The following is a 16697-nucleotide window of genomic DNA, read 5'->3' on the forward strand; positions in this document are numbered from 1 at the left end:
ACTTCGATGACAAAAGGAAATAAGCTCGTTATACGTGTACAGTACTTACGTTAAACGTTGATGTAAATAGCTTAATAATTAACGCAATTCTAAATGGTTAAGTAGGTACGATAAAAGATTACCAATCTTGGGTCGACCTTCAAGACGAACGATACATATATAAGCATTTGAAATGTAGATTATGGTTCTAGAGAGCCGATTGGATATAGCCGCGCTGGTTAACACGTGTGAACCTGATAATTTGTATACTATACTTTGCGGTGTAGCTTAAGTAATAATCGATTAATACAAAAAATTAGGTGTCGGAAAGGTAACGGAACAAAATATTTGATATTACACGCTTACCATTCGTATTTCCCGGAATAAGAAATTACCATCTCGAAACGTCGATATTCCAATATTTTATCGTCGTTATCGTTGATTAAGTCTGCTATCAGAAATTATCGCGCCTCTAATCTCGTCGCGAAATATGTCGCTACATTCCGATTTCCTTTATGTGTTTTTTCGCTTCGCGATCATTTTGAACAGCCGAGGAGGAATCGGGCAACAAACGCTGCGGTCTTGAAAACCCAGTTTCTATGAAATTCTAGAACATTGCTATTCGATAACGACGTTCTACCGTAGCGTCGTATCAAAGTTTCTCTTTCTGTGTGTGTGATTTCGGGACACGAAATATTATCTATTCATTCGTCTGACAACTACGCCGAGTTGTCCTGAATGTACGAATCCAATATACATATCTACCGATAATACCTCTATCGTCGCATTGTATACGCAATGGGCGTTGATAAAGAATATAATGGGGAAACCTTCGCAATATATTCGGTATTTATGCAACGATAGACGATTATTAACGGCTGATTAATCACCGTACAAATCATCGTCGCTGATCGTCGAAATACGAAGATACGTGGTAAGAACGAAAGCGCGAAGCATTACGAGGAGAAATACTTTTTTAACCAAACTGATGAAAGTGGCGCGACAAAAGAGCAACAGATACATTTTCGATTTATCGTTAGCTGAAATCTAGCATTTGTTCGTTGTTCAAAACACGTTTGTGACTTCCCGAGATCTTTCACCTTTTAAATTACGTGTCGATATTTTATACTACGAATGGAGGTTTTTGAATGAAACGAAAAAACTAAACAAAATGATAAACTTCAATCTCGGAATGGTAGATAGAGCCATTTATCTACGGAAAGTAGCGCTAATCGCTGATAAGAAATACTATTCGATCGATAAGAGAATCAAATAGATTTTTTTTGCACGAATTAAAAGAATATACGACAAGAAAGAAAAATATTTTAGAAAAATACAGTTTTATCTTTGCGAAAAATTGCCATCGAATACGAATAGGAAATTTTACGACTTTGTCCATTCGAATATTTTTAAACGAATATACAATGCGTCAAAAAATATATTCGATCGCGATTTCTCGACATGTAGTTGTCGTGCAAGATAAGCTCTGCTATAGATACGATAAACCAACTGCCAATGACATCTTTCTCCAAATATTGTAAGTTTTGAAGTACATTTCTGTCAATTCGTACCAAAAAGTTTATTCGATCTTTAAAATTACTTTCGTATATATAGGCTTCGCAAAATTTTAAGCGTCTCGTACACCATTTTCTACGCATTGTGTTCTCTTTCGGTTCATTAGTGCGCTTTTTACTCCGTCGCGTGATTATCAATTTGTAAACGATTGAAATCCAACACCGACGAATCTTTAAACGTACTAAACGTTTATCAACAATCGCATGGACGATCCCCGGTCCAGTGGACCGGCGATAATTTCGCGGAAATCGAGATCGCGGTCGAGACGCTTGATCCGCAAACAGAGCACGCGTGTACTCCACCACTGCGACGCAGAACGACCGATGTTTTCGACACGAGATGATGTTTCTCGGACCAGTGGACGGCCATTTTTAAAAGGAAACCAAGGCTCTTTGGTAGCAGCGTTCTCTGTCACTTACGTAATACCAAGTTAGCGCGCGCCGAGTCGAAAGAGCGAGGGAAGAGAAGCACGAGAGTGGAACGGTGGAATAGAACGAGAGACATCCCGTTGAAGAAGGACGTCGAATCGTGACAAAGTTTCTCAACGATGAACCGTAAAATTTTGCCACTCCACTCCCCGCTACTTCTAGTCATTCCCTATAACCTGGCTTAGTTGGCGACGTCACCGATCAACGGCAAAAATGCAGGAATAGAGGAATCTACCGTGCAGTTCGATAAAGATAAGGAAGTCACGATAGGGGAATCCATGACGTATATAACCGCTAGTGAAATAAAAAACGATAACGCCGATTCATCGTCACAGAGTCGGTGATTTATATTATTTCCGCACTTTATACACGCGTTCTGTACAGAGAACGTCGCAATTTTCTCTTCTTATTCTTCCTTCTCTTCGTCTTCTTCTCTGATTAAATTAAACGTAAATGAATGGAGCTTGGTAACGCGATCAGCCAGTTCGATCGTTCGAAGTATGCGAATCCGACGACGCGTCCTCGAGGCTACGAACGATCAATCGCGCATAACTTTGGAATCGAAGGTAGGATTCGACGAAACGGAGGTTTCGTACGGTGCGATACTTGGCGTTATTCCGGTAGCTTGGTAAGTAGGTCTTATAAGTAAGAGAGAACATGAATCATACCTTGGCACGGGCACGTTCTAAAACTGAAATGACGCGTTACCGTTGTTATCCTGCGTGGACCCAGGGTAAATACGTTGAATAAATACCGAAGACCGTTGCGTATCAACGTAAACAACGAGGCGACCCGACCAGCACGCGATGTCAGTGACGAAGAACTAAGAAGGTAACGTGCCGTTTGAATGCGAAAGAACAAAAATATGGCGGCACGTGGTATGATGAAATCGCGATATCTCCGCGTCCGAGCGCTCTTGAAACATGGCTGCCAACAAACGTTTTCACGCGCGACCGTCCGTCGATAATTTTCTGGAATCTACACGAATACTGGCACGAAGGATCGACTGCCTCGATGACCGTGCATGGTACGTTAACGACGCGCTCGTGCCTCTGGTATTTATATCGCGCGGAATCTAGTTTCGTCCGGTGTCGCCGGTCGAAAGTAAACAGACCACCACCTCCAACGTTCTCAACCAAATTTCCTGTTAATCCAGAGAGACGTTTCGAATCCTGTTGACAACAGTTTCCCCGCTATTGAATCGATACACGCGTCTAACCCGTCTAAATTTTCCCCACGTGCGTCGCGCGCGCTTCTGTCACGAAATACACCAGCTGGTCACGAAAGTCGTGTCATACTTTCTCCAAAAGTGCTATCGGAAAACTAGGATGTACGGTGAAGAGAAAAAACTTGGGATAACACGCGATCGAACGTCGGCGTAGCGCCGACTGCGTTCCATAGCGCGGATATCGTGACGGGTTAATCATTCGTCTTCTTTTTCTTTTCCGCTTCACCGTGAAAAACGTCCATCCCACGCGCAATCTATCTCGCAGCACCGCGGCCACAGTAGGTACAATTTAATTTATCGTTCGCACGAGAGCAAACGGAACGAAACACGATCGTGTCGCATTTACTGGGGGATGTTTTATTTACTCACCGTGAGTTCAAGAAAGGACCAACAGCCGGCTAATCGCGGTGTCCAAAAATAATCCTAACAAAATTGACTTGTCGCTAGAACTGCGATCACCGGAATCACTAGAAATACCGAGAATCGTGTGCGAGGAAACGGCTCGATAGCCCGCCAGTGACGACGAGATGCTTGCGCGAAAAAACACTCTCATTCTTTCGCCGAACGCTCAAACGATTCTTCGAGCAGAGCGTCGATCGGCATTTCCAGAAGCACGAGAGAGGAGCGGCTAATCCAGAAGCGCGCGCTCCCGCTCGTACAACACACTGTGCAACAACCCACCAAGATAAACGCACCAACACTCTCCTAGGTCAACACCTTTTTCCATTCGACCGACGTGAAGAGAAACCGAATCGCGAACGATGTCAATCGCGAGAACGAATCGAAGAGACGACGAACAACGCGAGAACGTAGTGCACTGATTACGAAGACGAGTCCCCTTCGCGCGGTAACATTCTTTATTTACTTGCACTCGTCGGCCGGACACACGCGGTTCAATTTCTTCGAAATTCGAATAAGGGTCGCGACACTCGTAATTTGTTTACATGACGCGATTGGAGGTTGAACGTTACGCGGCGACGGCAACGTGACGGCAATGACGACGATGACGGCGATGACGGCGATGACGAAGGCGATTACGAAGACGACTACGACGAGACGACTACTACGACGACGACAACGACGACAGCGGCGACTATGTCCGAAAGGTACACGACAATACACGAAACGACGACGACGTAGCGCGAGTGTGCACGAGACGATCGTCGACGAGAAACTGGCACCTTCCGGTCGAGACGAGGAGAGGGAAAGCAGAAGGAGAGAGATAGCCATAGATACACACGTACACGAGAGAGCACGTACACCGTGACGTACCTGTGTGTGTGTGCGCGCGCGTTTGTACCGAGAGAGCGGGAACGAGAGAGAACGAGGAAGAGCGAGAGAGGAAGAAGGGAAATCGCGACACTAGCGACCATGGGGGCGATTCTCCTGCACACGCTCTTTTGCCGCAAAAGCTCGCGCACTACGAGCACGAGAGAAAAAAAAAGTACGCACAGATCTACTGTGTACGAACCTCCCCTCCCGTCTGCCTCCTCTACACCCACGGCAAGCCGTCGTCATCTTCTCGCTCCAACGATTCTTTCTCTTTTTTCGAACCGTTCTTCCTCGCTCTTCCTCTCCTGCGCGATCTACGTACGCGTGTGTGTCCGTGTGATCATCTATGTGTGTACGTTGCACGTATATGCACGTCTATACCCGTTACGTGTTTAATACTCGGTGTGCGTGTACACGCGAGAGACGGAAAGAGAACGAGCCGAACAGAGATGAGGAAGGGTTGACGCGCGTGTGCGAGACAGAGAGGAAAGCAGAGAAGCAAGGAGCGCAGAGCGAAACACTGGAGTGGGAGATTATCAAAATGGCCGCGCGCGCAACTTACTCCACCTCCTCTACTCCTCCGCCACCGCCGCCTATTCCTACGCTTCTATTCCTCCTCTTCGGTCGACCGACACGCCGCGCCGCCTCGCGCGGAAACCGCCAGGCGCTTCGCCGCACGATATAATAGCAATGGATTACCGTGACACTCGTAACGCTACTGAAGCTTCTTACTGTTTGCGAACGTCGTTGACAATACGCACAAAGCGCTGGCGGGAACTTGGCAACGAACGCGTGCAACGATTTATTTCTTCGTTTCTTTTTTTTTTTCTTAAAGCCCACCGAATGGAAACGAGATCGCGATACCCGTCGTTGTAGTGTCTTCTATCGTTTCTGATTCACTGCCGCGACGATTACGCGTCGAGTCGTCGTACATCAAAAAGTTCTGCCTCTAAAACGAGAGATCGTTACGCGGAGTTGATACATTACAAGCGCGACTAGTACGTTTGACATTCTCAAAAAAAAATAAAATCCTACGCCCTAGCGTGCAAATCTTTTCAGTGGTATTAACTCGTGCGGATGCGATCATAATTTAAAGTTTACCTGCGACCGAGCAACGATTCACGAGACTGGTCAAGGTATGTACGTATCGCGTTTAAATCTCTTTGACATTCGAAACAGGCGTTCCCACACATTTGACTAATTTTCGAACAAAGGGCGTTACAACGGGCGACCCCGGCTACGGGGGTGAACTCGTGCCAAGCCGGTTTTCGGAGGAAATTGGCATATTAATTTCCGATAGGTTTTACGGCACAAAAGCCACGCGTATGGAAAGCAGCGAACGGAACCTTTATGAGAATTTTTATCGGCTCGTTTCGAAATCCCTTTTACACGCCCGTATGCCACACACGTTCCCCACAGCACACGCCCAACTGGCTTCCGTCGTTTAAAATAATATCGCGAAACGGTGGGATTTTAAATTTAATTTAATCAGCCTCGATGACCGCTTCTGCCCCCGCGACACCCTCGATTGCGTGTAAATAGTGCAATAACCGCGGTCGCCTCCGTACGGAGTAATTAACGAGAGAAGTCTGCGAGCCAGTTGGGACAGTCGAGGAATCTGGGTTATCGTGGAAACGCATCGGCCGAATTAACTCGTTGTCGGCGTTCCTCAAGTTCCGACTACCAGGTCAGACTATAGCCATCAGAAACTGGCGTCTGTCAATCACGCCGCTAAATTGCCGTATCGGGGCGTAATCCCAATGGTTCCGCGACTCAGCTTCGACAAGCGTCGCTGACAATCGAACGCTCCACTCGATCGACTGGTTGGCTACACTGACCTACGACACGACCGACCACGTTGTTTTTCAAACGGACGGGGATACTACACCACCACGCTTCAACCAGAAAAAGATGAAAAAGAAAAAGAATACGAGGAGACGTGTTTGTTTTTCCCCGACTCATCGACTCTCTATATACCCCCTTTCTCTCCTTTCTTTCGTCTTCCGACTACTCCACGGATCTACTCGGTTTATACTTTCGACCTTTCTTTTTTTATACACGTCCGCTCCATCACCGGGCGACTAAGACGACGTTACAATTTCGAAGACGATGAAACAACTGGTAATCAAGAGACAGAGAGGGAAAGAAAGAGAGAGCAGGAGATAAACAAAAAAATTCGGTCAGTCAGCGGACAGAATATCCGAAAACGAAGAGACTTGGCGCGATCGTGGAACGCGTCTCTTCGGATTGCACGAGGCCGCCGCGTCTCGGAAGTCCGTGAAATTCGAGCGAATGCAACGCGGCGGGCGGTCGTCGCGGATGTCAGCGAAATCATGGTTCTCCAGAAAACGCAACCACGCGAGACGATCGTGCTCGTCGTTGACGATTTCGCGGAAATCAAGCTCCCGGAATAAACGTAGCAACTCCGTGGAAAACGAAAGATAATGTCTCTATGCATGTATACGTGCGATTTACCGTGCGTATATAGCGTATACACGCGTCTCAATCGTTTTGACTGAGAGAGAACGTTTCATTGGAATAGATGGAATAAATGGAATACCGAGAACGCGACGTTCGATAGAGAAGAGGTTGGACCGTGTCGAAAATAGAAATACCGACAGGCGGTCGTCGCGCTTTTTAAGAAATCGCTTCTCTTTTTCTCCTCGCTTTCGCTACGATCGAACCGGTGTCGTTCGACATTTCTCCTGTCGTCGTAGTATTTCTTTTCGGCGTTCTACGTTCGGCTAAGAGATACGTGATAATAATAGTCGTCGAAGCCTAGATGTTAGTCAGTGGATTATTTTTATCGTCGGCTCGCTGACGGGACGATTCGCGTTTTCTTTCTCCGGCTTGCGAGCCTCGATGTTTCTTGGACGATCGCGGCGCACCGACCGACCTTGAATTCAGCCAGTTAATTCGACGAAGCGTGTTCGATGCGCTGGAAGAACCATTCGTCGCGCCAATCTGTTCGATACGCCATTTATCTACGTTCCGTTCACCTCTTCCAGCCTTTACGATCAGCCTCGCGAGAAACAAACACTCTCGAAAACTTTTCGAAAACAACTGGAGGATATTTTAATCCGGCATAGATGACACGAACGTTGATACTTTGAGGCTGGCGCCTCTCCGCCCGCGTTTTATAATTAGACCTCGAGGGTGTAGTTCGCTCGACGTTACCTCGTAAGCCGGCCCAATACCACGAAAGGGTCGAACGAGAGACTCAGAGGAGCGCGATTTGCGCGAAAGAACGCCGATAATAAGACGAGGAATAGAAGGCAGCAGCGGTGTAATTGCCTTAAACTTGTCCAATTATTTTACACGAGATAACCGAGGAGATTTTCGCGCAGCTCAAATGCACAGCAACATTTTACCGATCCGATGTCGACGAGGGAACAGGAGAACCGCGCGAGGTTGCGTTCCATTGGCCCAGATAACACCGCGAGTCTCCTCTTCTCGGCCTCTTGCTTCTTAAAACTCCGCCAGTTCTCATTTCTACGGATCCGCGATGAGACCTCGCGCGCGTCTTCTACTCTAACGGCTAGAATCTAGCTGAAAATATAAGTATAATATTAAATATAATCTGCGATTATGCTTAAGTACATCAGCGAGCGATACGGACGGAAGATTTCGCGGCACGCGAAATACGCGCGCTATCGACCCCGAAGACGGGAGGACTGCAGACGAGGAGTGGCTTTCGACGATACCGCATTGGCAACTCTCAAAGGAGGGAGACACCGCTTTGATGAAATTCAGGGAACAGCGTTCACGGTTCAAAGGAAAACCGTAGGGTAATGTCAGGTAATAACTAACGCGGACCAAGGTAGCCCGTGAGAACCGGGGGCGGAGGTGGCACACGGCAAAGGGAACCACCAGCAGGTTCTCCTCTCTTCTTTTCCTTTTTCACGTCAGCCCATTTCCTGTCTGCCGCCATCATTTTCGGTGAGGATATAGAATCTCTCGATGACCTACTACTCCATAGCGGGCGCGCTTGTCCGTCCTTCTTCTACCTTTTTCAGCCGAGCAGCAGAAAAGGACGGCCGAAGGTAACGCGAACGGAAGAGATCTCGGTGTTCGCGTGCGAAGTCGATATTCAGCGAGGAAGGGGCATGAAATCCCGTGCAACGGAACGAAACGTGCGTTATCGAATGAACGGTCACCGATTACTCCACGCTGACTCACGATGTACTCGACCGGTCGAAACCGAAAGGCGACTGACTACCGTTCACCGCTCTGATTCTTTTTTTCCAAGACCAAGAAATCGTCGATCGTGTCACTCCCGTGAAACTCTCTTCGATTTTCCCCCGATAATAGCGGAACGAATAGCAACGTATTATATTATCCTTACCTGAATTACCAAGTCGATGTTGAACAGCAAACAACTTTCACTTTGTTAACGGTAAACTCGTATCGGCGACGAAAAAAGGAAGAATCGTCTGTCTGGTGACGAACACGAGTCGCAAAATTATACAAGGTGCGCGTTAAACGTAGCACTATCCACTAGAGATTGATTCTACGTACGAAGATAAACTGGAAAACGTAGAGTAAAATTTCTCCACTTAATACCTCGATTTCGAGAAGGTAAAGTTTCTTACGTCGGGCGACCCTCTACCTAGACCAGGCTATACACCGAGGGAACTAGATGTCCGCTCATCCTTACTGCGTACCTTCAACCATCTGAAGAACCCATCATAAATCTCTGTAATTAGCTAGCTAAGGTCCTTCATACCGAACAAATCTTTGTTTCTAAACCATTTTCTAAAGATTATTGTCTATTACGGCTTGACACGGCAAAGTTAGTTTTTTAAGCGTACTATGCTTCCCACTAGCAACTTTCTATCGAGGGCGGTTAAGACCCTTCTTAGTCCAGCAATCCAATCAGAAGCAATGTATACTGCCCTCACTTTCCTGACCAAAAATGTCATGAACAAATCCGATGGTCCCGTGCGCTAGACACACCCATCGCTATATTTCCTTCGACACAGCATCGTCACTGTACTGTACTTCTTCTACACCGCTAAAAAAGTCAACTTTACTTATTCTACAACGCACGAAAAGTCTAACTCACATTATCTATCTAAGTCGATTCTCGGGATTATCGAACATGTACTTCCTCTATTAAGTATCCTCTAGTGCTACGTCCACTAACATACTAAATTCAACTGTAAGAGCCTTGCTCTATTCTACATATCTATCTTATCTTCGTGCGACAAATTGCCATCTACGATTTATACCTACTCAACAGTGTACCTCATAAGTGTTGGAAATAAAAACCTTATAACCCTGTGAATCACAGTGTTATACTAACTGAATCACCCCTATTATCTTAACGGAAATCAGGGGATCGATCAACTCGTGGTGTCGATTATTATAATCGTAACGGGAATTTACGACTCCCGTTGACGTCTCTTTTCGCGATTGCGTCTTCACGCGATTGGTCGAAAAAACAAATTTTAAATGTCCTTTAATCGAGGATTGTGCATCGGTATACGCGTACTTTTGATAAACCTTTTTTAAGTTCCTCGAAAAGAAAACGTTGTACGAAAAAGATTTCTTCTATATTTTCGTCCTATTCGAAAACGTAACGTCGCATGAAAAAATCTTCGACGTATTCTTGCACGTTCGGCATCTAGACGACTGTATCGCGTTACGCGGAACATCCTGTACAGAGATGAGATGGTTTATCGGTGGCGATGAATCGACGATTCCATGCGCCAAGAGAGACTCTCTGTTTCCTCGATTACATCTAGACAATGTTCAGCCGTATTTGCACAGGTGCATCGTGCACACCGATCACCATCTTTCCGCGGGACGCGAGCTATTTTAGACGTCGAGCATTCATTAACAAATTCTTGACATTCTCCAACACGGAACAAAGAGACAATCGAGACTCATTTCCTTGAACTTTCTTTCAAGCGAATTAGCGTTGCAGTTAGTGTCACAGCGTCCCAGACAACGGGATCATCTGACTCGTCGTTTTTACATCGCGATTACGCAACACGCGCGAACATTCCGTGTGTTCGTCCACGCGCGACCGTCTCGTGTTCTCGACTAGTCGAGGATCGATGATAATTCACGAAAAAACGTCGTTGAATTCGTCGTCCAGCGAAAACACGATACGGTCGACGACTCGACGACTCGAACCTGTATAACTCGCAAATATCTATAAGACCACGATTTTATTCACTCACTTCCGTTTCGCAGTGAAAATCTCTATAAATCGAAGCATAAACTTACTTTATCTTGAATTATTTGCCACGTGTCTACGTGTATTACGTTACCTCGATAACTCGAATCCAAAGAAGCCTAACCTCTATAAGTCGTAGTTTGATTACCGTTGCTTCAACAAGTAATGTGTATGTATGCGTATCTATACTTTATAACGAAAGGTCGTATCTCAACCTACACCCACTGTATGTTTCTAACCTTTACACTACACGCGTGTCCTTCACACCATAGTTATACGTAAACTCTCATTCATTATTACAAATAAATGATCGATCTGTAAAAATGAGATTTAATTTTCCCCGAGCTGTTACAATTATAAAAGCATTAGTCTTCGTAAAACGTCTGTTCCGGTTATTCTAGTATGTTAAACCTTCGCTACTCGAGTAACTCGAGAGAGTCGAGAAAAAATCTCCGTAATTCGAAGAAGCTGGTCCCTTGAGATGCGAATTACCGAGGCTCGACTACACCATACAGAGCAAAGTTATTAGTTCTACAAACGAAGGTAAGAATTACCGCGCGAGAACACGCGCGCAAAACACTCGTCCGTTTCTAACAAACGCCACGAAAACATTAGCAATTATACGCACCCTCGACGTACGAGTTAGCCCGCAGTAGCCGCAACTTTCAAACATTACGTACTTACATAGTTGGGTATATCGTTAGCATTAGAGATTTCTCTGTTTGGTTATTTACGAACACTCGGTATTATCGCGCGCGTTATCGGCACACGCACGCGCGTAACGACGCCTCGCTCGCATATTTATAACAGCGCGTAACGTGTTATCGACTGGATATCATTTCCGAGGCACGAGTTGTTGCAAGGAGCTTCGTTTTATACTTAAGTGTACTCGTTGCGCTTACACGTGCCACGCGAACACCGTTCCACGCAGTTGCCCCTGTACTCTGGCTACTTAACGAGCGATCGGCACTCGAGAAATCGACGCTGTTACCTCTTGGTGATTTTTCACGCGGATTATCGTCCAAGCAGCCGGGCACCGGGCCAATTTTCAGCCAGTGTGCCATCGGTTCGAGACGATTTAAGCACGTTCGACGTCAGGAATTCGGCAACGACCACTATAGAACCGCGTGACGAGAAGTGCAACCGAACTGTATGCCTAGACAGTGAGACGCGAGCCGAGGATGAAATTAGTGGAAGAAAGCGTCGTGGAGCTGGCTTAACGGCAGTGATCGTCTTGCGATCTGTTTGCCGAGTCAACGGTTTGCCAAGTGGAGTACGTGCGGTTACAATGCCTGACATCGCTCTGCTCACAAAGATAATCCGTCGAAGTCATGACTAATCTCGGTAGAAAAATCCGGATAAACATGACCATTCGCTGCGATTAGATTCTTGAAAACTTAATTTACGAGACGGAATGAACGTTTTTAACAAAGAAATATAGCCTGACCGGCCGAGGCAGTCCCTTTCTGATCGTCGACAAACGACCCTAGTACTTCGCAGTTAAAGAGAACAACAGGGTGTTAAGGGGGTTTACAAGTCCAAAGTTGAGTCAGAGCCGGGTAATACCAGCGTTGGACCGACGCATTGTAGAAACGCACCTACACAACGCCTAAATGCACCCGTGTGTGAGTGTATTTCTACAACGCAGGCCACGCAACGCAACGTCGATCGAGAACGCTCGTGTAACTTCGGCTTGAGGGTTCGACAGGAACGCGTATAACAAGCGTTGGACGAAAACGATGGTGAAAATTTAGGCGTCCGTAAATTGCTAAAATTTAGCAACACAAAGAAGGAAAGAGGAAAAGAGAAAATTTTACGATGTTCGGAACGAGGAGATCGCGACTCCTATTAAACAGAGATAAAGAATTATCTAATTGCTCGGTCGAAGGCAATTAAGGCAACCGCTATTAACCGTTCGGATTGAGTGTCTCGTTGAAAGTATCGTTAATACCGAGGAGGAAACAGGTTTCCATGTGGGCGATCGGTCGGCGCGAGCATCGTGTATTTTTCGCGGCGTGCGTTCCCTATACGGTCAACCAACGCTGGGATAGGTCCTAAACCGTTTTACTACTCGTTTTTATTCAACCCGTATCTTCTCCTACTTCGAGCCGATCGAGAAAACTCAAGTAGCCGCGATAAGTTTCGTACGGCCAAACTGTTGCGCCTGTGGAACGCTCCATTTCCGCCTACGTCTTCCCTTCTGTTTCCCTTTCGATTGCTATTCCGCCATCCTAGGCGTTTCCATATTCCCATTAGACTGCCTCTACGAGGCTATATCGTTCGCCGTTGACGACCACGAATCGAATAGTTACGGACGTGGAACGGGGATCGTTGGCAAAATTCCCTAACGGTGGGAAATATCGAATAAACGGTGGCGAACAACGCAACCAGAACGAAAAGATGGAAGGAAAAATTCGTGAAACAAAAACGACGATTCTATCGCGATCGAACTCGAGGTCCCACAGCGTAGGCCTGCTCTTTTCTTCCCTCGTTTTAGTCACAACCTCTCGGCTACGCTCGTGTGGAAACGAACGGAAAGGTCGAGCGTAGTGTATCGATTCCCGGGCAAATATTCGACCGCGTGCTACCGTCGATTATACCAGGTGTTTGCTAACGTTATAAAAACGAAGGTCGCTCGAGTCGCTACCCTTTCTGGACGTTCAATGGCCACGAGCGTTACCTGAGCGCAAAGTGAAAAGATCGAAACAGGTAAATCTCGGCGAAAGCAATCTCTGAATAACGAGGCGTTTAAGCGGGCCGTCGCTGGAGCTGGAAAATTCTTTTCGACACGAGGGCGCGCGAACCAATTAACGGATCTCGAGTACGCGATGCGCGACGACGAAACGTAGGATCGAGAGTTACGATCTTGAAAAGGGACCACCCAATTTCGACCAACTGAGCCGGCTATGAAAGACATCGTTCAAGTAGACGACAGCTTTTCTACCTGGTCCCGATGCGGCCGGCCAACAACCAACAAGCCGGTCAGTCTCCGTGAATCATCGCGAAAGCTAAAACGAACAGCATCGGGGGCCAGTGTACCGGCCAGCCCTTCCGAAAAATTTCGCCACGATACGATCTCGCTGCTTTCAATGGACCAACGCAACGGCCGGACGTTAACCTTCCCTTCATTTTGGGTTGCTTCTTACTTTCCACGTCCCTTCGTCCCACCTCCTCGCTCTCTATCCCGTCCTCTTGGCCTCCTGTCCGCCTGTCTTGTAACGTAATATCGCCAAGTGCAAGCAGAACGAGTTCATACAATTGCCTTTTGGCGTTCTTCCCCGCCGATGCGAAATTACGTAGAGACGCATGCGTACACCGTGATTTTGCGCCGATCTTTGCCGCGCTTTTTTCCTCTCCTTCTCCCTCTCTCTCTCTCTCTTTCTCTCTCATACTCACTCTCTGTCTCCTATATGTAAGTATTATAGTATACTGCCAGTTACACGTTTTCGACTATCTCGTAGCGTGTACGAGCTGACAAGTTTTCAGCGAACGCGCGTCTCTTCTGTCTTACATCGAGGAGGGAAAAAGTCGGATCTTGGTTTCAAGCGAGCCGTGGCACAACTGTAATTATACCCGTTAATCTTCTAATTATATTCTCCGACATGTCGCTACGTTCTACGCTTCTACGTACACTACCATTCGCAAGTAAGAGAGAACACTTTGATCAGTAACGTACAAACAGCAACACGTATGCAAAGTTTAGTAAAGCGTAGAAATAAATGACAAATTAGTAATTATACGCATGACTTGCTACATTTTCTATACAATTATCGTAAATCTAAGATATCTGCCGAGATGTATTTGCCATTGATCACGTACGTTTATCATCCTCTTGCGCGTTTACAAAATGTCGATAACAAAATGTTAGTTACGTAGGCTCTTGTTAATTAAATCAAACCAAGACTATTAGATTATAACGTTTATCAATTAATACGCGTTAATACGCTGCATTTTAGCCACCGAGTGACAGAAGAGACGTAGAATAGTCGGAAATGAACTTGTCGTATTTTTCTCGTACGATCTTCCATTAACATTCTGGCGAAGGATAAACAAGTGCTCGAACACGTTCGAACGCTAGTGTACGAGAGTCGACGGGCGCCTGCAGCAGGCAACGACTTATCCCATCCATCGAACGCGCACACGCGAGCGGATTCTGTTGCACGGATAAGAATTTAATTACGACATCATAAAATAATTGTTCCGTACGCGGGCGAACGGCAATTACGTACAGCCGGTAAGTACAGGTAAACGATAATTACGGTCGTTCGGCGTATACGAAAACGTAAGACACGCGGAACCGAAACACGGTGACCTTCAACTTTCTACCACTATGATACACATAGGTCTGCACGGATCGCGTGACAGAGGGAATTACAACCTCGGGATGCTTAAAATTCGACGCTCTTGCGGTTAATTTTCACTTACGAGGAAATCGAGCGGCGCCATCTCCGTGGAAGATGCCAGCGCGTCTCCAACCTCCAACACCATGTAAATTGCCAACGATCGAATTAGCCCGGCGAGCAAAGCAAACCGCTCGTTTACGAGCATCGACGGCAGCTGCGGAACGACTCGCGATCAATTTCCTGGGAAAAGTACCGCTGCTGTTCTGCAGCTACCGCGCAAAGATTGCAGGATCGAAACGAGCGATTAAGTCGATGACTTTGCTCGCCACGGAGAGCAACAATGTTCCACGGATAATCGGAAATCAGTCCTTGTTGAAGCACGGTCGATGTTTACCTCGTAGAAGATGCCCGACGAGCACAAAAACGCGGTGTAAGTATAAAAATGAAAATCGTAAGCCTTTACCCGACGATCACGATAATCGATCCCGATTAACAAGGCAAAAGCAAGAAGAGCCGAACGAGATCATCGAGGATTTTGCTCGATCGCGGAAGCAGCAAAAATTTTCTCACTCCCATCGAGCGCATCCGTTGGACAATTGATGGTATTCGCTTCGATATCTGAATGGGGTGATTAAATAGAATAAACGTATCGTAAATACAAACGGCAGTTCCTGCGACCATTCAACAATTTCATCCATTGATACGTCGAACGGTTTAATGAGAGTAATTGTAGTTCGATTTTGATAAACGTAATAAATAATAGGTACGTAGGTACAACAAGATACGCGAATAAAAAAGAAAGCTACAAAAGGTAAAATACGAATCTCTACGTTTCGTGCTTTGTATTTCAATTCTATTTAATATCTCGACGATGCTCTTATTTTAGCAAATAAGAAGAGTTTGTAACGTTTAAAGGAGATGTTTATCGTAACATTAAAGAGGGAGATCACTCGTAACAATCGGAATTTCTTCGTATTTCTTTCCACACTCTGATGTTTTTTAACGTTAAAAAAATACAATCGAATCGAAGTTAACTGAAAAGACCCAGTAGGGTTAATACGATGTATCGGAGGAGTCGTACTAACGGTGTGCGAACGATCGACACTGTCAGGGTTCTCCGAGCTGTTTCTCGTATAAATCCAGTCAGCGACAATCGGGAGAAAAGATTCAGTCGTGATACGATACAACGTTTTCGATTGGAATTTTCTCGCGATCTCCGTTAACATAAAGTATCGTCGAAGGAAACGAAGCAAATCAATTTACAATTACAAAACAAGACGTCGGACGAGCAAATTTTCAACAATGAAAATTCAACTTTTACGGAAATCTATATTCTTTTTTAGAACGCTGGAACGATCGTTTGCGGCAAAGCAAATACGTTTGATCGTCGCATGAACGACGCTGTTATCGAGACAAAGGGAAAACATGATTCGATAAACATTTCCTCGTCTCCCTTTTTCGCGTCCATCTGTCCTGGCACAGGGACACGCGCGTGACACGCGAAAAATAAGCATCCGCGAATGGAAAAGCGATACGAGCACGTTTTCCCTTCTTTTTTTACCATTTCTCTTTTTCCATCGCCTCTTTTTCGTATCCTTCGAACGGGACACACGCTGATAGAACGCGGCGAACACGTCGCGTCAGCTGAACCATCCCCTAAGTATCAATCGTAGTTCGAATTAAACAGC

The 16697-nt window shown here is 46.1% G+C and overlaps 1 protein-coding gene across 10 annotated transcripts in view; it reads right to left on the reverse strand.

Moving 5' to 3' along the window:
• lilli (AF4/FMR2 family member lilliputian) overlaps nucleotides 1–16697 on the reverse strand; it is a 168509-nt gene that overhangs the window by 111624 nt on the left and 40188 nt on the right. The window contains exon 1 of one of the 10 annotated variants that reach the window (XM_069114995.1): nucleotides 3580–4390. The exons of 8 other annotated variants lie outside the window; for them this stretch is intronic. The gene's annotated coding sequence lies outside the window, so the exon portion shown is untranslated. Of the gene's footprint in view, nucleotides 1–2650; nucleotides 2789–3579; nucleotides 4391–16697 lie in introns of those variants that run through there. One more of the 10 variants, XM_069114997.1, reaches the window with a different exon arrangement.

The sequence above is a fragment of the Bombus flavifrons genome, chromosome 6 (genome assembly GCF_040668555.2).
Source record: "Bombus flavifrons isolate JBK064 chromosome 6, iyBomFlav1_principal, whole genome shotgun sequence".
Taxonomy (NCBI): Eukaryota; Metazoa; Arthropoda; class Insecta; order Hymenoptera; family Apidae; genus Bombus; species Bombus flavifrons.